Below are 20,885 nucleotides of genomic sequence, written 5' to 3' on the forward strand. Positions count from 1 at the left end.
ATAGACTTGTGCATCTGGTGTACCCCATAGACTTGTGCATCTGGTGTACCCCATAGACTTGTGCATCTGGTGTACTCCATAGACTTGTGCATCTGGTGTACGCCATAGACTTGTGCATCTGGTGTACTCCATAGATGTACTCCATAGACTTGTGCATCTGGTGTACGCCATAGACTTGTGTACCTGGTGTACGCCATAGACTAGTGCATCTGGTGTACGCCATAGACTTGTGCATCTGGTGTACTCCATAGACTTGTGTACCTGGTGTACGCCATAGACTTTTGCATCTGGTGTACCCCATAGACTTGTGTACCTGGTGTACGCCATAGACTTGTGCATCTGGTGTACCCCATAGACTTGTGTACCTGGTGTACGCCATAGACTAGTGCATCTGGTGTACCCCATAGACTTGTGTATTTGGTGTACGCCATAGACTAGTGCATCTGGTGTAGACCATAGACTTGTGCATCTGGTGTACCCCATAGACTTGTGTACCTGGTGTACGCCATAGACTAGTGCATCTGGTGTACGCCATAGACTAGTGCATCTGGTGTACTCCATAGACTAGTGCATCTGGTGTACTCCATAGACTTGTGCATCTGGTGTACTCCATAAACTTGTGTACTTGGTGTACGCCATAGACTAGTGCATCTGGTGTACCCCATAGACTTGTGTACCTGGTGTACGCCATAGACTTGTGTACCTGGTGTACGCCATAGACTTGTGCATCTGGTGTACTCCATAGACTTGTGTACCTGGTGTACGCCATAGACTTGTGCATCTGGTGTACGCCATAGACTTGTGCATCTGGTGTACACCATAGACTTGTGCATCTGGTGTACGCCATAGACTTGTGCATCTGGTGTACTCCATAGACTTGTGCATCTGGTGTACGCCATAGACTTGTGCATCTGGTGTACCCCATAGACTTGTGTACCTGGTGTACGCCATAGACTTGTGCATCTGGTGTACTCCATAGACTTGTGTACCTGGTGTACGCCATAGACTTGTGCATCTGGTGTACTCCATAGACTTGTGTACCTGGTGTACGCCATAGACTAGTGCATCTGGTGTACTCCATAGACTAGTGCATCTGGTGTACGCCATAGACTAGTGCATCTGGTGTACTCCATAGACTTGTGCATCTGGTGTACGCCATAGACATGTGCATCTGGTGTACTCCATAGACTAGTGCATCTGGTGTACGCCATAAACTAGTGCAGGGGTCCCCAACTCCAGTCCTCAAGGCCCACCAACAGGTCATGTTTTCAGGATTTCCTTGATGCAATTACTACCTGGGCAAGACTAAGGAAATCCTGAAAACATGACATGTTGGTGGGCCTTGAGGACTGGAGTTGGGGACTCTTGGACTAGTGCATCTGGTGTACTCCATAGACTTGTGTACCTGGTGTACTCCATAGACTTGTGCATCTGGTGTACCCCATAGACTTGTGCATCTGGTGTACCCCATAGACTTGTGCATCTGGTGTACCCCATAGACTTGTGCATCTGGTGTACTCCATAGACTTGTGCATCTGGTGTACGCCATAGACTTGTGCATCTGGTGTACTCCATAGATGTACTCCATAGACTTGTGCATCTGGTGTACGCCATAGACTTGTGTACCTGGTGTACGCCATAGACTAGTGCATCTGGTGTACGCCATAGACTTGTGCATCTGGTGTACTCCATAGACTTGTGTACCTGGTGTACGCCATAGACTTTTGCATCTGGTGTACCCCATAGACTTGTGTACCTGGTGTACGCCATAGACTTGTGCATCTGGTGTACCCCATAGACTTGTGTACCTGGTGTACGCCATAGACTAGTGCATCTGGTGTACGCCATAGACTAGTGCATCTGGTGTACTCCATAGACTAGTGCATCTGGTGTACTCCATAGACTTGTGCATCTGGTGTACTCCATAAACTTGTGTACTTGGTGTACGCCATAGACTAGTGCATCTGGTGTACCCCATAGACTTGTGTACCTGGTGTACGCCATAGACTAGTGCATCTGGTGTACCCCATAGACTTGTGTATTTGGTGTACGCCATAGACTAGTGCATCTGGTGTAGACCATAGACTTGTGCATCTGGTGTACCCCATAGACTTGTGTACCTGGTGTACGCCATAGACTAGTGCATCTGGTGTACGCCATAGACTAGTGCATCTGGTGTACTCCATAGACTAGTGCATCTGGTGTACTCCATAGACTTGTGCATCTGGTGTACTCCATAAACTTGTGTACTTGGTGTACGCCATAGACTAGTGCATCTGGTGTACCCCATAGACTTGTGTACCTGGTGTACGCCATAGACTTGTGTACCTGGTGTACGCCATAGACTTGTGCATCTGGTGTACTCCATAGACTTGTGTACCTGGTGTACGCCATAGACTTGTGCATCTGGTGTACGCCATAGACTTGTGCATCTGGTGTACACCATAGACTTGTGCATCTGGTGTACTCCATAGACTAGTGCATCTGGTGTACTCCATAGACTTGTGTACCTGGTGTACTCCATAGACTTGTGTACCTGATGTACCCCTATACACTTTATCAGCATGCACAAAAGACAACAAACCACACTAAAAATACAGCAAAACCTACTTTATGCAAGCAGCGTCTTTACTGCCAAGAGATCAGGTTTTGCCTGCAGAAAAAAACGCATAAAAAATGCAATGCGTGAACTTAGCCGAGATCCCGAGATGCAGGCTACTATAGTAATAGTCACAGTCACTTGGCTACCCTTGGTCTAAACAGTCCTGTATGATGCCAGTTGTGGTGGGCAGAATGTGCCACAACTATGGTCAGCCTCTCCGTACCAGTCCAAGACTAAGAAAAGCTGACAAGCATTCTGCTAAAGATAAATTGCACATTTCCAGTGGCTGTCACTATTGACGGCACAGGTGACAGATCACCCTTTACTGGACTTGCAATTTTTGCCTCTACTGCATAGATCAGTCCAATTCTCCAGTGTGTTTCCTTGGCTATGTCTTTTAGCATGTGGAATTGATATTACGCTGTGGCGAAGTGGTGGGTTTCTTGTTTGTTTGCTTTTTTTTTACTCCAGTTGTACATCTATTATATCTTATCTACAGTATTTCCTGACCAAATAGTAAAACCGTCCTTGGTGCCCTGATAAGGGACCACAAAAAATACAATAAATGGAAATAAAAATAAATCATCTAGGGAGATTTACTGGAGAAATTTAGATTTAGAAAAAAAAAAGCTTGCCATATGTGTAACTTTCTGATCTTTTCCTTCTTTTACCGAGGGGTACAAAGATGTATAGATAAGTCTTTGTTCACACTTCTGTTCTTTCTATTTGTTGCGTTTTAGGAACAAATGAAGTAAATGATCCGAAATGGAAGCCAAGGTATCTCTCTGATTATGTCGATGATTTGATTTCCTTTCTTTGGATTGGCGACTTAGCCAGCATGCAGGACAACTTCTTTCATTCTAAAAAAAAAAAATTAAAAAAAGCAAAACAGAAATTATACGGATATGGGACCCATTAATAATCAATTTCCATTTGTAGAACTGATGCAACAGATCACTTTTTCCTAAAATAACTCACAAATGGAATTTCTGAAAATGGAAATTATATACTGTATTTTTTGGATTATAAGACGCACTTTTTCCCCAAATTTTGGGGAAAAGTGGGGGGTGCATCTTGTAATCCGAATCTGTGCACTGTGCTGTAGAGGAGGGGAGCAGCTCTGGAGTAATGTCAGGGGGCTGTGGTGGGCTGGCTGCACAGACAGCAGGAGGTCCTGTGCTCCCGCTCATTAGCCTCATGTAATATTCACTGCACCTGCTGTCCATCACCTCGGTGCTGAAGCCGCACCAGTTGATTCACAGGGGAGCAGCGAATATTACATGTGCCTGCATCTCCCCCCTACCATTATGGATATGGCCCCCCATCACTCTTATATACCCCACCTGTGCTGCTGGCAGTCAAATGACAAAATAACAAACACTTAACTCACCTTCCGATGATGGCTCCGTGCTCACAGCTGCTCGGTTGTGCTTCCTGTGTCTTTGCTCAGTGTGCTGACATTCGACCATGTGATCAGCACAGTGATGATATCACTGTGTGCTCAGGTCACATGATCTGATGCCTGGGAAACAGGAAGCAACCGAGGAGCTGTGAGCATGGAGCCATCATCGGAAGGTGAGTTAAGTGTGTGTTTTTTTTATCATGTGCCTTCCAGCAGCAGGGGGGGGGGCATGAGTCTGCCAGCAGCACGGGGGGAGGGGGGGGGCATGCGTCTGCCAGCAGCACAGGGGGCATGTGTCCGCCAGCAGCACAGGGGGGCATGTGTCTGCCAGCAGCACAGGGGGGCATATAGTGACCCAGGGGAGGCATCTGGCTGCCAGCAGCACAGTGGGGCATATAGTGACCCAGGGGGGCATGTGTCTGCCAGCAGTACTGGGGGGCATATAGTGACCCGGGGAAGGCATCTGTCTGCCAGCAGCACAGTGGGAGATATAGTGACCCAGGGGGGCATGTGTCTGCCAGCAGTACTGGGGGGCATATAGTGACCCGGGGGGGGGGAGGGGGGGACATGTCTGCCAGCAGCACAGGGGACATATAGTGACCCAGGGGGGGCATGTGTCTGCCAGCAGCACAGGGGGCATATAGTGACCAGGGAGGCATGTGCCTGACAGCAGCACAATGGGGGCATGTGTCGGCACAAGGATGGGGGTTATATAGATACCAGGATGAGTGACATATGATTTGTAAGACGGACACTGGTATTATAAGACAAACCCCCATTTAACATAAAAAAATATTTTTTTCTCTTTTTCTTCACCAAATTTGGGGGTGCTTCTTATAATCCGGTGCATCTTATAAAGCGAAAAATACGGTAATGTCGTCTGGCTAAAACAATAAGGTAAGCCATAATTGTGAAATATTTAGCATTTTTACTCTTTTCTGCTCAAATTATGTATTTTGGCTTAGTGAGTGGAGTGGGGGGCCTCCTCACCAGATTACTGTACTTTATTCCAGGAATTGGTGTTAATTTTAGGGCAGATTTCCCCCAATTTCTAGCTGACATGGATGTGACTTTCTGGAGAGCACAACCGCCTCTATGGTGATCACATTGCATTGCCTAGTTGTCTGCCACTCTTTGACTAATGGCGGTACAGGGTATTGGAGCTGTGACCCATTCCTTTCGATGGGAGATCAGTGCAATATTGAGCAGAACAGGAAACAATAATTATCTTGATTTGTCCTAAACCACTGAGTTCTTCTGTTTTCAGAAAATAATTTTACATTATGTATAGGGCCAGATAAAGGCTCGGAATGTCTTTCTATTTGGCTTTCTTTAGAAAATGTTCTTTCCTTCTTCCAGCTATAGATTTTCGCAGTGTTGTTGGAGTACTTTCCTTGTACTCAACTCTCAACATGCTATTTATACCCGTTCATGGACCCAGGAATAAATTACCACAGGCTAGAGAAATTTTTATCTTCTGTATTTCCATTTTTTAAATCAAATTTTTTACACTCATATTTCTGCATGAATATAAATATTGTTGACATTGGTCCAGCAAAGAGAGATTAAAGTCTTTAAAAAAATGATAAAATCATAAAATACCTTAAGGCTTTTATGTCCATGCTGAGATATTAAAGTTTCAGATGTTTTCATCCTTGAAGATACATTGATTTGGGGCTGTCATTAGGACGGCTATTAAACAAACATGGACATGGGATGTGTTAATGCTTCTAAGGAAAGCTCTCACATAGCGAATACTTTGCAAATTTTCGAGGCAGAAAATATGCAGCACATTAGAGTACTAGCATTGAGTATGAGATAATATCAAACCTTATCCACGTGCCGTAGAAAGTGACCTGCTGCGCGATTTTCGATGGCAGTAGGAGAAATTTGCTGCAAATCCACAGGATTGATATATGAAAATTTATCAGAAGCATACTTTTCAGGAATTGATCCTTCTCTAAGGACTATTTTGGGATCTACTCCCGCGGTGCTTGGAGGAGTTCAAAGACCTCACAATTATTCTACTGGTAAATGCAGCACTTTGTGGTAATCTGTATTCTGTCAGTGTCCCTCACTGTTGATGTAAGGAAGGGTTTCGAGGATCGCAACCATGAAATTCTGTGCCTTCTTGATTAATATCTTTTTGTATTGCAAACATATGTATTTTATGCCAATTCCAAATATTAAGTGCAACTCCATAAACCCCTTTTTGCAGATACGTCGGGGTGTTCCCATCCCAACTTTACGACGCCTCCTCTTTGGAGCTCCCATAGAAATGTACACTGCCCCAAAAAATAAAGGGAACACTAAAATCCCACATCCTCGATATCACTGAATGAAATATTCCAGTTGTAAATCTTTATTTATTACATAGTGGAATGTACATACTCACATGAGGGCTGGCATTGTCCTGCACTAGGAGGAATTCAGGGCCAATCGCACCAGCATATGGTCTCACAAGAGGTATGAGGTATGAGGATCTCATCTCTGTACCTAATGGCAGTCAGGCTACCTCTGCCGAGCACATGGAGGGCTGTGCGGCCCTCCAAAGAAATTCCATCCGATACCATTACTGACCCACTGCCAAACCGGTCATGCTGAAGGCAGCAGATTGCTCTCCACGACGTCTCCAGTCTCTGTCCTGACTGTCACATGTGCTCAGTGTGAACCTTCGTCTGTGAAGAGCACAGGGCACCAGTGGCGAATTTGCCAATCCTGGTGTTCTGTGGCAAAACAAGTGTCCTGCACAGTGTTGGGCTGTGAGCACAACCCCCATCTGTGGACGTCGGGTACTCAGACCATCCTCCTGGAGTCGGTTTCTAACCGTTTGTGCAGACACATGCACATTTGTGGTCTGCTGGAGGTAATTTTGCAGGGCACTGGCAGTGCACCTCCTGTTCCTCCTTACACAAAGGCTGAGATAGTGGTCCTGTTGGTGGGTTGTTGCCCTCCTACGGCCCCCTCCTATGGCCCCCTCCATGTCTCCTGGTGTACTGGCCGTTCTCCTGGTAGCGCCACCAGCCTCTGGACACTACGCTGACGGACACAGTTAAAAGACACAGTATGCACCTAATATACCCACAAATCTTGCCTAAACATAAATATAGATCATAATATATCTCATGGGGTAAAGGTGCACTGTGAAAGTTTCAGTGGATAACCACTGAGAAAGGGGAACCAAACCACCTGCCCACCACAGGATAAAAAATCACCAGAGGGTACCACAGCACTGATATCATTAATATGCCTTTATTACATATACTTTGGCAATTCATACAACAATTAATATATATATATATTTTTAAAAATGAATACATATATGAATAAAAACAAACCGCAGGAATAATATTTGTATGGGGCCCAGAAATCTCAAAAAAATAAATTAAAAACCCACCAGGGATAACAAAGCCAAATACTCGCCGTGCTACACAATTAAATGGTTCTTTAGTAAATCCAAAATAAAATCAAATCAAATTATATGTGACCCATATAAGATCTACTATATATAGAAAAAGGTGAAACCAAAAAACTACTACACAGAATCTATTGTATTTTTTAAAAAATATAAAAAAGTGAAACTCCAATAAAAACCATATAATGTTTCAAAAACAACAAGAGTGCCGAAAAAATCAAATAAAAATTTATATAAGTGGGATTATAACAGCGTACCTCCTATAAAGTGTGCAAGTACAAAAAGTGTTAATAACACAATGAGGTAGATGGAATATGTGTTAGTTCATTGATTATAAAGTGTCAGAGTGCAAAGAGTAATGATGGCAGTGATGGCATAGCGAGGTAGATGGGGATTGTATATAAGCTCACTGCATATATATATATATATGCTAAATAGCCAAATTAAGCCGTGGGTACATAGGCATGCAATCTATTAACACATTATAAATGTATACCCACGTGCAGACAAATGACTAAATCGGCAAAGCAAAGCCGCAAGTGAGCTCCCTGTATAATAGCAGATTAATAGCTAGGCGAGCAAACCATAGCCGCACATAAATTTTCCATAGCTACCTGTGGGGTAAGACTGTGTCCCAGACCTGCATGCGCCCGACGCGCGTTTTGGATGTCTTTCCTTCGTCAGGGGGTAGTTAATAATGATCCCAGAGGGGTTTATATAGCACACTCACTAGACGCTGCGGTCCGGATTTACGCGGCGCATGCGCAGCTTGGAGGCCGGCAAGTTCCGGTCTCCACGTCACATGATCCGTCACCACGGGAACGGAGTACCCGGCGTGACTAACAAATCAAGGACGCAGAGCGCCAGGACCCGCAGGCACGAACCGCGCATGCGCACCACCGGGACCACAGCGTGAGTGAAGTAGTACTCAGCTGTGAGTCTAGTGGAGCGCAAAAGATACCGACATGAAATAGCTGGATGACAGCGGGGCTGAATGAAGTAGTACTCAGCTGTGAGTCTAGTGGAGCGCAAAAGATACCGACATGAAATAGCTGGATGGCAGCGGGGCTGAATGAGTATGAGGGAGGGGGGGGGGGGGGTAATTTAAGTGAATATACTATAGCTCTCCAATATATTGGATGAAATAAGCCAGTTGGAGACATCCACAAAGGCTAATTAGAAGAAAAGAAAAAAGAGGAAAAGGGGGAAAATAATGATACAAAAATAATAAACAAAGGGGGAACTTTGGCCTTGGTAAGGACATGTGTAAATATACGTATATAGGTATATCGTGCACTATGACACGTGCACATACAATAACACATGACTGAAATATCCCACACAATATAATAATAGACAATTATATGATAAATTGTAGTAAAAAATAGAAAATAAATAAAAATAAAATAAAAATAAAAAATAATACAAAATGAAAAAATAAATAAAAATAAGTAGAAAATAAATAAAAAATGAATAAATAATAATAGTCCTTTCTTCTTTCTTTCTCTTCAGCCGTCAAGCGATAAATGCTTCTGCGATGTGCAGCATCCCACCCACCGGCATCACAACAGATACACTCCACTAATAGCTCCAGTCCACAGATGGTAAGTATATAGAACTATAATTAAAATTACAATGGTTAATAAGGGATCATAGAATCATAAATACATAGTGGATTATTTAAAAAAAACATAAAATATTAAAAACAAAAAAGTATATAAAAATATAAAAAAATCCTAAAAGGTTACAGATTACAGATAAGAAATTGAGTTATAAAAAAGGTGCAAAACTGAGGTTTTCGTTCAATCCTTTTGGTGCAACAGTATCCAGAGTCCATATCCATTTTGTTTTTCTAGCTAGGGCCATACTTATTTCGCCACCTCTTTCGTTAGTTTGGATCATATCTATGCCAGTTACTTTTAACATGGAGGCGTCACACCCATGATATAACTTGAAATGTTTAGGGATCGTTTTCAAGGACGAAATATCCTCCACGTCTTTTGCAGCTATAATACCCAACACATGTTCTCTGGTCCTTACTTTAAGTTGTCTAGTTGTCATCCCTATATATACCAGGGAGCATGGACAGGTGGCATGATGGATAACGGCTTTTGAGGTGCAATTAATTGTCTGTTTGATTTTGTATGTAGTATTACCATTATAGTTACAAAAAGTATTGGTTCTTTTAATATTATTACAGGCCACACATTGGCCGCAAGGTTTGCACCCCGATGCTGTTTTTGTGTTGGTAAGGAACGATGGGATAGCTGTATTGTATGAGTAGTGGCTTCTGACCAATTGATCTTTCAGATTTTTTGATCTCCGATAGGTGATACTACATCTCTCACCAATATATTGCGACAAAATGGGATCGGCTTTTAATATGGCCCATGATTTATTTATATACGTCCTCATTAGTTCCGTTTGGCCATGATATTGTGTGATGTATCTCACCACCTTGTTAGATTTGTAAGGTTTTGTTCCATATAAAGCCTGATGTCGGGTTATGTGTTTGGCGCGGTTATACCCCTTTTTCACTGACCGCTTACTATACCCTCTTTCCAAGAATCTTTCTTTTAAGTCGTTTGATTGGTTTTCAAAGTCTACTTCATTTGAACAGATCCTCCGTAGACGTAGAAATTGGCCTATTGGAATTGAATTAATCATGTTGGGAGGATGCGACGAAGAGGCGTGTAATAGTGCGTTTACTGCTGTAGACTTACGAAAAATATTTGTATACAGGCAACCACTCTCATCTCTATGTATACCCACGTCCAGAAATTCCATGAATTCCGTATCACATTTGTATGTTAGACGGATGTTTAGCTCATTTTTATTCAAATGTTCCATAAAAATATGGAGTGAATCCATGGTGCCCTGCCAGACAAAAAATATGTCATCAATAAACCGCACCCAAATTGGGATGCGGTCCATTGACGACTCAAGCCCGGCGTGGAATAGGTCCCTCTCCCACAGCCCCAGGAACAGATTTGCATATGAGGGCGCAAAAGACGCGCCCATTGCTGTTCCCTGGAGCTGTAGGTAGAGGGACCCCTTGAAGAAAAAGAAATTTTTTGAGAGCGAAAATTCAAGCATCTGAACCATGAATTGTTTCATGGACGTGGGCATAGATGAGGAATTCAAAAAATATTCAGTGGCGCAAATGCCATCACTGTGGCGAATGTTGGTATACAGACTCTCTACGTCGCAGGATACAAGAAGTGTATTCTCACCGATATAGAGTCCATCGATCTTTTTTAAGAATTCGTTTGTATCCTTTATAAATGAGGGCAAGTTCTCGACCAAGGGTTGTAATTTTGAATCAATAAACTTATTGATTTTTTCAAGGTAATTGCCACATCCAGATATGATGGGTCTATCAGGTGGTGTTTTTTGATTTTTATGTACCTTGGGTAATGGGTAGAAGGTCGGTACAGTTGGTTCCGACACTTGAAGGGCTGTGAATAATTCTTTCGAGATCACTTCAGTTTCAAGGGCATCCTTCAAAATTATCGAAAGTTCGGTTCTGAATTTCCCCAAGGGATTAAATGTCATTTTCTTATAGTAAGTACTGTCCCTCAACTGGCGGAACACCTCAGTTTCATACATCTGTCTAGGCCAAATTACTATATTTCCCCCCTTGTCAGCCGGCTTAATTACCACATCACTTAATTGACTCAAATTTTTCAACGCTATTTTTTCTTTTTTATTTAAATTCTCGATACCTGGAAAACGGGGAATCTTGTCAAACTCCCTACTGACTGTTTTCACAAAAGTATCAATGACAGGACAGGCTGACAAGGGGGGAAATTTACGAGACTTCGGTCTGATGGAGGGTGGAATCTTACCTCCTAATGGATCATTATGTTCGCGGGCTAATTCGTCCAAAATCTCTAGTGTCTCCTGCTCCGCCTCTGTTGGGAACAATTTAAGCAATTCTTCATTATGGAGACACTAGAGATCCCAATTTGGGTGCGGTTTATTGATGACATATTTTTTGTCTGGCAGGGCACCATGGATTCACTCCATATTTTTATGGAACATTTGAATAAAAATGAGCTAAACATCCGTCTAACATACAAATGTGATACGGAATTCATGGAATTTCTGGACGTGGGTATACATAGAGATGAGAGTGGTTGCCTGTATACAAATATTTTTCGTAAGTCTACAGCAGTAAACGCACTATTACACGCCTCTTCGTCGCATCCTCCCAACATGATTAATTCAATTCCAATAGGCCAATTTCTACGTCTACGGAGGATCTGTTCAAATGAAGTAGACTTTGAAAACCAATCAAACGACTTAAAAGAAAGATTCTTGGAAAGAGGGTATAGTAAGCGGTCAGTGAAAAAGGGGTATAACCGCGCCAAACACATAACCCGACATCAGGCTTTATATGGAACAAAACCTTACAAATCTAACAAGGTGGTGAGATACATCACACAATATCATGGCCAAACGGAACTAATGAGGACGTATATAAATAAATCATGGGCCATATTAAAAGCCGATCCCATTTTGTCGCAATATATTGGTGAGAGATGTAGTATCACCTATCGGAGATCAAAAAATCTGAAAGATCAATTGGTCAGAAGCCACTACTCATACAATACAGCTATCCCATCGTTCCTTACCAACACAAAAAGAACCAATACTTTTTGTAACTATAATGGTAATACTACATACAAAATCAAACAGACAATTAATTGCACCTCAAAAGCCGTTATCTATCATGCCACCTGTCCATGCTCCCTGGTATATATAGGGATGACAACTAGACAACTTAAAGTAAGGACCAGAGAACACGTGTTGGGTATTATAGCTGCAAAAGACGTGGAGGATATTTCGTCCTTGAAAACGATCCCTAAACATTTCAAGTTATATCATGGGTGTGACGCCTCCATGTTAAAAGTAACTGGCATAGATATGATCCAAACTAACGAAAGAGGTGGCGAAATAAGTATGGCCCTAGCTAGAAAAGAAACAAAATGGATATGGACTCTGGATACTGTTGCACCAAAAGGATTGAACGAAAACCTCAGTTTTGCACCTTTTTTATAACACCTTTTTTATAACTCAATTTCTTATCTGTAATCTGTAACCTTTTAGGATTTTTTTATATTTTTATATACTTTTTTGTTTTTAATATTTTATGTTTTTTTAAATAATCCACTATGTATTTATGATTCTATGATCCCTTATTAACCATTGTAATTTTAATTATAGTTCTATATACTTACCATCTGTGGACTGGAGCTATTAGTGGAGTGTATCTGTTGTGATGCCGGTGGGTGGGATGCTGCACATCGCAGAAGCATTTATCGCTTGACGGCTGAAGAGAAAGAAAGAAGAAAGGACTATTATTATTTATTCATTTTTTATTTATTATTTTCTACTTATTTTTATTTATTTATTTTTTCATTTTGTATTATTTTTTTATTTTTATTTTTTATTTATTTTCTATTTTTTACTACAATTTATCATACAATTGTCTATTATTATATTCTGTGTGGGATATTTCAGTCATGTGTTATTGTATGTGCACGTGTCATAGTGCACGATATACCTATATACTGTAGGGATTTCACTCACTCAGCTGCGACGGCTGACACTCAGGAGACGTGTTCCTTTAAAGTTCACTGGGTTTATTGCTTCATAAACCATGTGGCAAAACAACAGAAAGCAAAATAGCCTTTGGTTCAGGCAAAGGAAAACAAGTGTCCAGTTCATCCGGCTCAGTCCTGAAGCCGTAACACACTCAGGAGGGTTTCACCTCCACACATATCTGCTGTGTAAAGGATTAGCCAGTCTTATATAGGACTAACCACACCCAGTAATCTATCACATGATTAGCCATGTGGTCTGACATCACCACAGGTCCTGAAACACAAACATATGGTTATATAAAACAACGCAATATTCCGGGCTACATTACAGCAACAAGGCACTTATGTGGCACATACCTCCCATCGACTACACACCCTTTAGCCATGCTACATACCTCCCCCCTCTGCCTAAAGCCGTGGGGCTTGGCACTTTCTCCCACTAAACAAGGGATTCTTGATAGGGCATCCGCATTACCGTGCAGCTTTCCGGCCCGATGTTCCACATGGAAACTGAAGTCCTGCAGGGATAAGAACCAACGGGTGACCCTAGCATTTCTACCCTTCGTTTCCCTCATCCACCTAAGTGGGGCATGGTCGGATATCAGTCTAAATTTACGTCCCAGCAGATAGTACCGTAATGTGTCCACTGCCCATTTTATGGCCAAGCACTCCTTCTCAACGACTGAGTAGTTCTTTTCAGATGAGGACAGCTTCCTACTCAGATAGAGAACAGGATGCTCCTCCCCATGTAGTTCTTGGGAAAGGACTGCTCCCACCCCAACATCTGAGGCATCTGTCTGAAGAATAAACTCTTTCTTGAAGTTTGGGGCCATCAGAACGGGTTGCTTACACAAAGCGTTTTTCATTTCTTGGAAGGCTGACTCTGTTTCTTCGGACCACTTAACCATTACTGGTTTTGTCCCTTTTAGCAGGTCAGTCAGAGGCGCAGCCATCGTGGCGAAGTTTGGGATGAACCTCCTGTAATATCCCACGATTCCCAGGAAGGCTTTAACTTGCTTCTTGGAAACTGGTTTTGGCCACGTTTGAATTGCCTCCACTTTACTGATTTGGGGTTTTATTTCTCCGTGACCCACTATGTATCCAAGGTACTTAGCTTCTTCTTTACCCAAGGCACACTTCTTTGGGTTTATAGTAAATCCGGCCTCTCTTATAGCATCCAACACCGCTTGGACTTTCTCCAGATGACTCTCCCAGTCCGGGCTAAAGATGACGATATCATCTAGGTACGCAGCAGCGTAGGCCTTATGGGGTGCAAGAACTCTATCCATAGCCCTCTGGAAGGTCGCCGGAGCTCCCTGTAGGCCAAACGGCATCCGGGCATACTGGAAGCATCCATCAGGTGTCGAAAAGGCTGTCTTCTCCTTGGCTTCCTGCGCCATGGGGATCTGCCAATACCCCTTTGTCAGATCCAAGGTGGATATATATCTGGCGTGCCCAAGCCTTTCGATGAGCTCATCAATACGGGGCATGGGATAAGCGTCGAACTTGGAGACCTCATTCAACTTCCGATAGTCGTTGCAAAACCTCCACTCTCCATCAGGTTTTGGGACCAGGACAATTGGGCTTGACCAACCGCTCTTGGATTCCTCAATGACTCCAAGCCTCAACATACGCTCCACTTCCTTGGAGATAACTTCTCGACGAGCCTCAGGAATACGATAAGGTTTCACATTCACCCGCACATGGGGCTCTGTTAGGACCTCGTGCTCTATGACCTTCGTGTATCCTGGCAATTCTGAAAACAGGTCCCTGTTTTTCTGGAGTAACTCCCGGCACTGCTGTTTCTGGGTTTTCGATAGCGTCTCTGCTATAGTAACCGCTCCAACCTCACCTTCTGGGTTGCTTAACAATGACGGAGTAACTGTCGGCTCTCTATCTTGCCACGGCTTGATGAGGTTGACATGGTAAACTTGGAATGGTTTCCGTCTTCCTGGTTGGTGAATTTTATAATTTACCTCACCAAGTTTCTCGACAACCTCATATGGCCCTTGCCATTTGGCCAAGAACTTGCTTTCCACCGTTGGAACTAACACCAGAACTCGGTCTCCCGAATTGAACTGCCTCACTCTTGCAGACCGGTTGTAGACCCTGGCTTGAGCTTCTTGTGCTTGGAGAAGGTGTTCTTTCACGATAGGCATCACCTTTGCAATCCTCTGCTGCATCAGGGCCACATGCTCAATGACGCTTCTGTGGGGCGTGACTTCGGCTTCCCAGGTTTCCTTGGCTATATCCAGGAGTCCTCGTGGATGTCGGCCATATAGAAGCTCAAACGGTGAGAACCCTGTGGAGGCCTGTGGAACTTCACGAATGGAAAACATCAGATAGGGTAAGAGACAATCCCAGTCTCTACCGTCTTTCTCTATAGCTTTTCTCAGCATGCTCTTTAGAGTCTTGTTAAACCTCTCAACAAGACCATCTGACTGGGGATGGTACACCGAGGTCCTCAACTGGGAGATCTTCAGGGCTTTGCATAACTCCCTCATCACCTTGCTCATGAAAGGTGTACCCTGGTCAGTCAGGATCTCCTTTGGCAGACCTGTCCGGGAAAAGACATGGACCAACTCGCGGGCTATGCTCTTTGAGGAAGAATTCCTCAAGGGAATTGCCTCAGGATAGCGTGTGGCATAGTCCAGGATGACTAATATATACTGATGGCCCCGAGCTGATTTAACTAAGGGACCGACCAAGTCCATGGCAATTCTCTCGAACGGTACCTCAATAATGGGCAGTGGCACAAGGGGGTTCCGGAAATGAGGAGTAGGAGCAGTTAGCTGACATGTAGGGCAGGACCTGCAATAGTTCACTATTTCCCGGTGACACCCAGGCCAATAGAACCTCTGCACAACCCGTTCCTGCGTTTTTTCCACCCCTAGGTGTCCACCCAAGATGTGTGAATGGGCCATGTCCAACACTTTCCGTCTATACGGACCCGGCACTATCAACTGCTCTACCAACTCCTCCCTTATTTTCGTGACCCGGTACAACAATTCCCCCCTCAACAGAAAATGGGGAAATCTTTTGTCTGCCCCCGGCTCCTGTACCACCCCATCAATAACTGTGACATTATTAAAGGCTTCCCTCAGAGTGGGGTCCCTATGTTGGGCAGTCCCAAAATTTTCACCGGTAACCTCTAACTCCAGAATGTCAGATGTAGGGGATACTTCCTCCTCATCCCCAACCAGAACACAAAAAGGAAAGCTGTCTGCCTCTGGGTGTGGCGATACCGTTCCAGGGTTCACTGGTTCCCTGCCAGGGAGCTCAGAACCCTTTCCCCACAAATCCCAAAACAAACAGAAATCCCGGCCAATAATTATAGGGTGCAACAAGTCCTGAACTACGCCGACTATGTGGGATTCAGTGCCACATGCCGTTTCAATGTCCACCCTGGCCATAGGGTAGTCCTTTGCATCACCATGTATGCACCGCACTCCGACCTTCTTTCCTGGGAGCAGATGAAGAGGAAAAGTGGCCCTCACCAGGGTCACTAGGCTCCCCGAGTCTAACAGTGCCGTTACTGCTCGACCGTTCACCTTTACGGGACACGCTTGAGGTCCCTCGTTGGATGGAGAGTTCTCACTACAGACTGGATACGCATAGTATGAACAACGGCGTCCCATGCTGCAGTCCATCTGCTCAGTGGCTTGGGAACAACGGGCAGCTATATGTCCTGGCTTGTGGCTCCTCCAACAAATAACATCACCCGTGGGGACCTTGGGCACCACCTCCCCCGCCCTTTGTGACCTTGGACGCACCACCCCTTTTTGGGACTCAGCTGCCCTCTGGGACCCCCAGTACGGCATGGGCTGCCTCCCAAAGGAGCCTTCCAACCCTTGGTATCTCTCAACCAGTCCGATCAGCTCGTCGGCATTCTGGGGATCACCCTGGGCAACCCAAGACTGTATAGGCCTCGGGAGGGAATGGACAAACCGATCCATCATCACCCGTTCTACCATCTGTGCAGGCGCAGAGGTCTCTGGCTGCAGCCATTTCTGGACCAGGTGCAACAGATCAAACATTTGGGAACGAGGTGGTTTGTCCCGGTGATAGCCCCAGGAGTGAACTCGCTGTGCCCTGACAGTCGGTGTCACCCCCAGACGTGCGAGAATCTCGGCTTTCAATTTGTGATACTCTTTGGCATCCTGCAAGGTCAAATCATAGTACGCCTTCTGGGGTTCTCCCGTCAGGTATGGCGCAAGTACCTCTGCCCACTGCTCTGGCGGAAGTTTTTCCCTCTCAGCGACCCTCTCAAACACCGTCAGGAAGGCCTCAACATCATCCCCGGGAGTCATTTTCTGCAATGCACGTCTTACCGTCTTCCGGACGTGGGTGTCATCAGCCAAACCTGGGGTTGGGGCGCTCGCCTTGCCCTGGATGGCGGTTGCCAGAAGCTGCATCTGCTGCTGATGCTCCTGCTGGCTCTGTTGTAACTGCTGCCGTTGCTCCTGCTGGCTTTGCTGCATCTGCTGCCGTTGCTCCTGCTGGCTCTGTTGTATCTGCTGCTGGCTCTGTTGTATCTGCTGCATCAACAGCCTGTTGGTCTCTTGCTGCCTTTGCTCCTGCTGGACCAAGTGTTTCAGCAGGTCCTCCATTTTCTCCGGCAATGCTTGCTGGCTTGCAACAGCCTTGACCCAGGACATTCAAAAATAAACTCACGTCTCCGCTGGGAACGCTGCTCGCAGGTCTCCACCAATTGTAGGGATTTCACTCACTCAGCTGCGACGGCTGACACTCAGGAGACGTGTTCCTTTAAAGTTCACTGGGTTTATTGCTTCATAAACCATGTGGCAAAACAACAGAAAGCAAAATAGCCTTTGGTTCAGGCAAAGGAAAACAAGTGTCCAGTTCATCCGGCTCAGTCCTGAAGCCGTAACACACTCAGGAGGGTTTCACCTCCACACATATCTGCTGTGTAAAGGATTAGCCAGTCTTATATAGGACTAACCACACCCAGTAATCTATCACATGATTAGCCATGTGGTCTGACATCACCACAGGTCCTGAAACACAAACATATGGTTATATAAAACAACGCAATATTCCGGGCTACATTACAGCAACAAGGCACTTATGTGGCACATACCTCCCATCGACTACACACCCTTTAGCCATGCTACAATACGTATATTTACACATGTCCTTACCAAGGCCAAAGTTCCCCCTTTGTTTATTATTTTTGTATCATTATTTTCCCCCTTTTCCTCTTTTTTCTTTTCTTCTAATTAGCCTTTGTGGATGTCTCCAACTGGCTTATTTCATCCAATATATTGGAGAGCTATAGTATATTCACTTAAATTACCCCCCCCCCCCCCCCCCTCATACTCATTCAGCCCCGCTGCCATCCAGCTATTTCATGTCGGTATCTTTTGCGCTCCACTAGACTCACAGCTGAGTACTACTTCATTCAGCCCCGCTGTAATCCAGCTATTTCATGTCGGTATCTTTTGCGCTCCACTAGACTCACAGCTGAGTACTACTTCACTCACGCTGTGGTCCCGGTGGTGCGCATGCGCGGTTCGTGCCTGCGGGTCCTGGCGCTCTGCATCCTTGATTTGTTAGTCACGCCGGGTACTCCGTTCCCGTGGTGACGGATCATGTGACGTGGAGACCGGAACTTGCCGGCCTCCAAGCTGCGCATGCGCCGCGTACATCCGGACCGCAGCGTCTAGTGAGTGTGCTATATAAACCCCTCTGGGATCATTATTAACTACCCCCTGACGAAGGAAAGACATCCGAAACGCGCGTCGGGCGCATGCAGGTCCGGGACCCAGTCTTACCCCACAGGTAGCTATGGAAAATTTATGTGCGGCTATGGTTTGCTCGCCTAGCTATTAATCTGCTATTATACAGGGAGCTCACTTGCGGCTTTGCTTTGCCGATTTAGTCATTTGTCTGCACGTGGGTATACATTTATAATGTGTTAATAGATTGTATGCCTATGTACCCATGGCTTAATTTGGCTATTTAGCATATATATATGCAGTGAGCTTATATACAATCCCCATCTACCTCGCTGTGCCATCACTGCCATCATTACTCTTTGCACTCTGACACTTTATAATCAATGAACTAACACATATTCCATCTACCTCATTGTGTTATTAACACTTTTTGCACTTGCACACTTTATAGGAGGTACGCTGTTATAATCCCACTTATATAAATTTTTATTTGATTTTTTTCGGCACTCTTGTTGTTTTTGAAACATTATATGGTTTTTATTGGAGTTTCACTTTTTTATATTTTTTTAAAAAATACAATAGATTCTGTGTAGTAGTTTTTTGGTTTCACCTTTTTCTATATATAGTAGATCTTATATGGGTCACATATAATTTGATTTGATTTTATTTTGGATTTACTAAAGAACCATTTAATTGTGTAGCACGGCGAGTATTTGGCTTTGTTATCCCTGGTGGGTTTTTAATTTATTTTTTTGAGATTTCTGGGCCCCATACAAATATTATTCCTGCGGTTTGTTTTTGTTTTTATTCATATATGTATTCATTTAAAAAAAAATATATATATATTAATTGTTGTATGAATTGCCAAAGTATATGTAATAAAGGCATATTAATGATATCAGTGCTGTGGTACCCTCTGGTGATTTCTTATCCTGTGGTGGGCTGACAGACACAGCAAACCTCCTTGCCACAGCTCGCATTGATGTGCCATCCTGGATGAACTGCACTACCTGAGCCACTTGTGTGGGTTGTAGAGTTAGTCTCATGCTACCACGAGTGTGAAAGCACAACCACCATTCAAAAGTGAACAAAACATCAGCCAGAAAGCATTGGTTCTGAGATGTGGTCTGTGGTCCCCACCTGCAGAACCACTCATTTGTTGAATGTCTTGATACTTGCCAATAATTTCCATCTGTGGTCTATTCCCTTTGCACAACAGCATGTGAAATTGATTGTCGAACAATGTTGCTTCCTGAGTGGACAGTTTGATTTCACAGAAGTTTGATTTACTTAGAGTTATATATTGTGTTTTATGTGTTCCCTTTATTTATTGTGCAGTTAATATGAAGAGTTGCACATGCTTGACTCATTTCTGACAGCACAGGCCGTTCTCCTGTTCTTGAAATAAGCACAGATTCCAACGGTTGAATGTTAATCGGGCAATCACATGTGCTTCTGGCAAACGCTGAATGTTCAGGCCCCCCATTCAAATGATTGGGGTCCAAGGTTTGGGTACTGTTCTGCTACCCGAACCAAACTATTTTTTAACTGTTGGGCCAATCCTTCCAGACCGAAACATCCAGGAATTCACTCATTACTAGTTGTCTTTGATTCGTGCACCACCTCCGTGGCCCTGACGGTTAAGACTAGTAATTCCATTGTTACAGCATCTGCTGGTCTTCTGGAGAGGTCAGGTTCTGATACCAAATCAGATACATAGTTCCTCTACAATAAAAAGCCACTTTTAGACAATTATTTTTCATGAACCTCTATTATTTCACAACTAACCTGTTCGGCCTTAGTAATAATCCCGGTTTGCACAAAGCCGTGTTTACCCACCTCTTCTCTAATTGGCCTTAGGAACCTAAGTCTGTACTGACACACGTTCTTTGACAAAATCTGACATTCTGAAACGTTCTGACCATGTCTTATTACCCACCACCCTCTTGTACACCCCTGCTCTATAAGCCTCACATCTTACAAGGTATTCATTGGGGAAACTAAAAAAAACATTAATGAATAATTCCATTGGAAAACTTTTTCTTTTTCTCCCCTGGAGACCCTATTTTAATGAAACGTTTCTGCTCTAATTGAAGTGGACAATAATTAATGAGTATAAAATTCAGGAATCTGCGGTGCAGTTTTTAATCAGATTAGG

General features: G+C 44.0%; 1 protein-coding gene across 2 annotated transcripts in view; it reads left to right on the forward strand.

The window, feature by feature from the left end:
- DIAPH3 (diaphanous related formin 3) overlaps nucleotides 1–20,885 on the forward strand; it is a 789,152-nt gene that overhangs the window by 400,890 nt on the left and 367,377 nt on the right. The gene's annotated exons all lie outside the window — the stretch shown is intronic.

The sequence above is a fragment of the Ranitomeya imitator genome, chromosome 3, assembly GCF_032444005.1.
Source record: "Ranitomeya imitator isolate aRanImi1 chromosome 3, aRanImi1.pri, whole genome shotgun sequence".
NCBI lineage: Eukaryota > Metazoa > Chordata > Amphibia > Anura > Dendrobatidae > Ranitomeya > Ranitomeya imitator.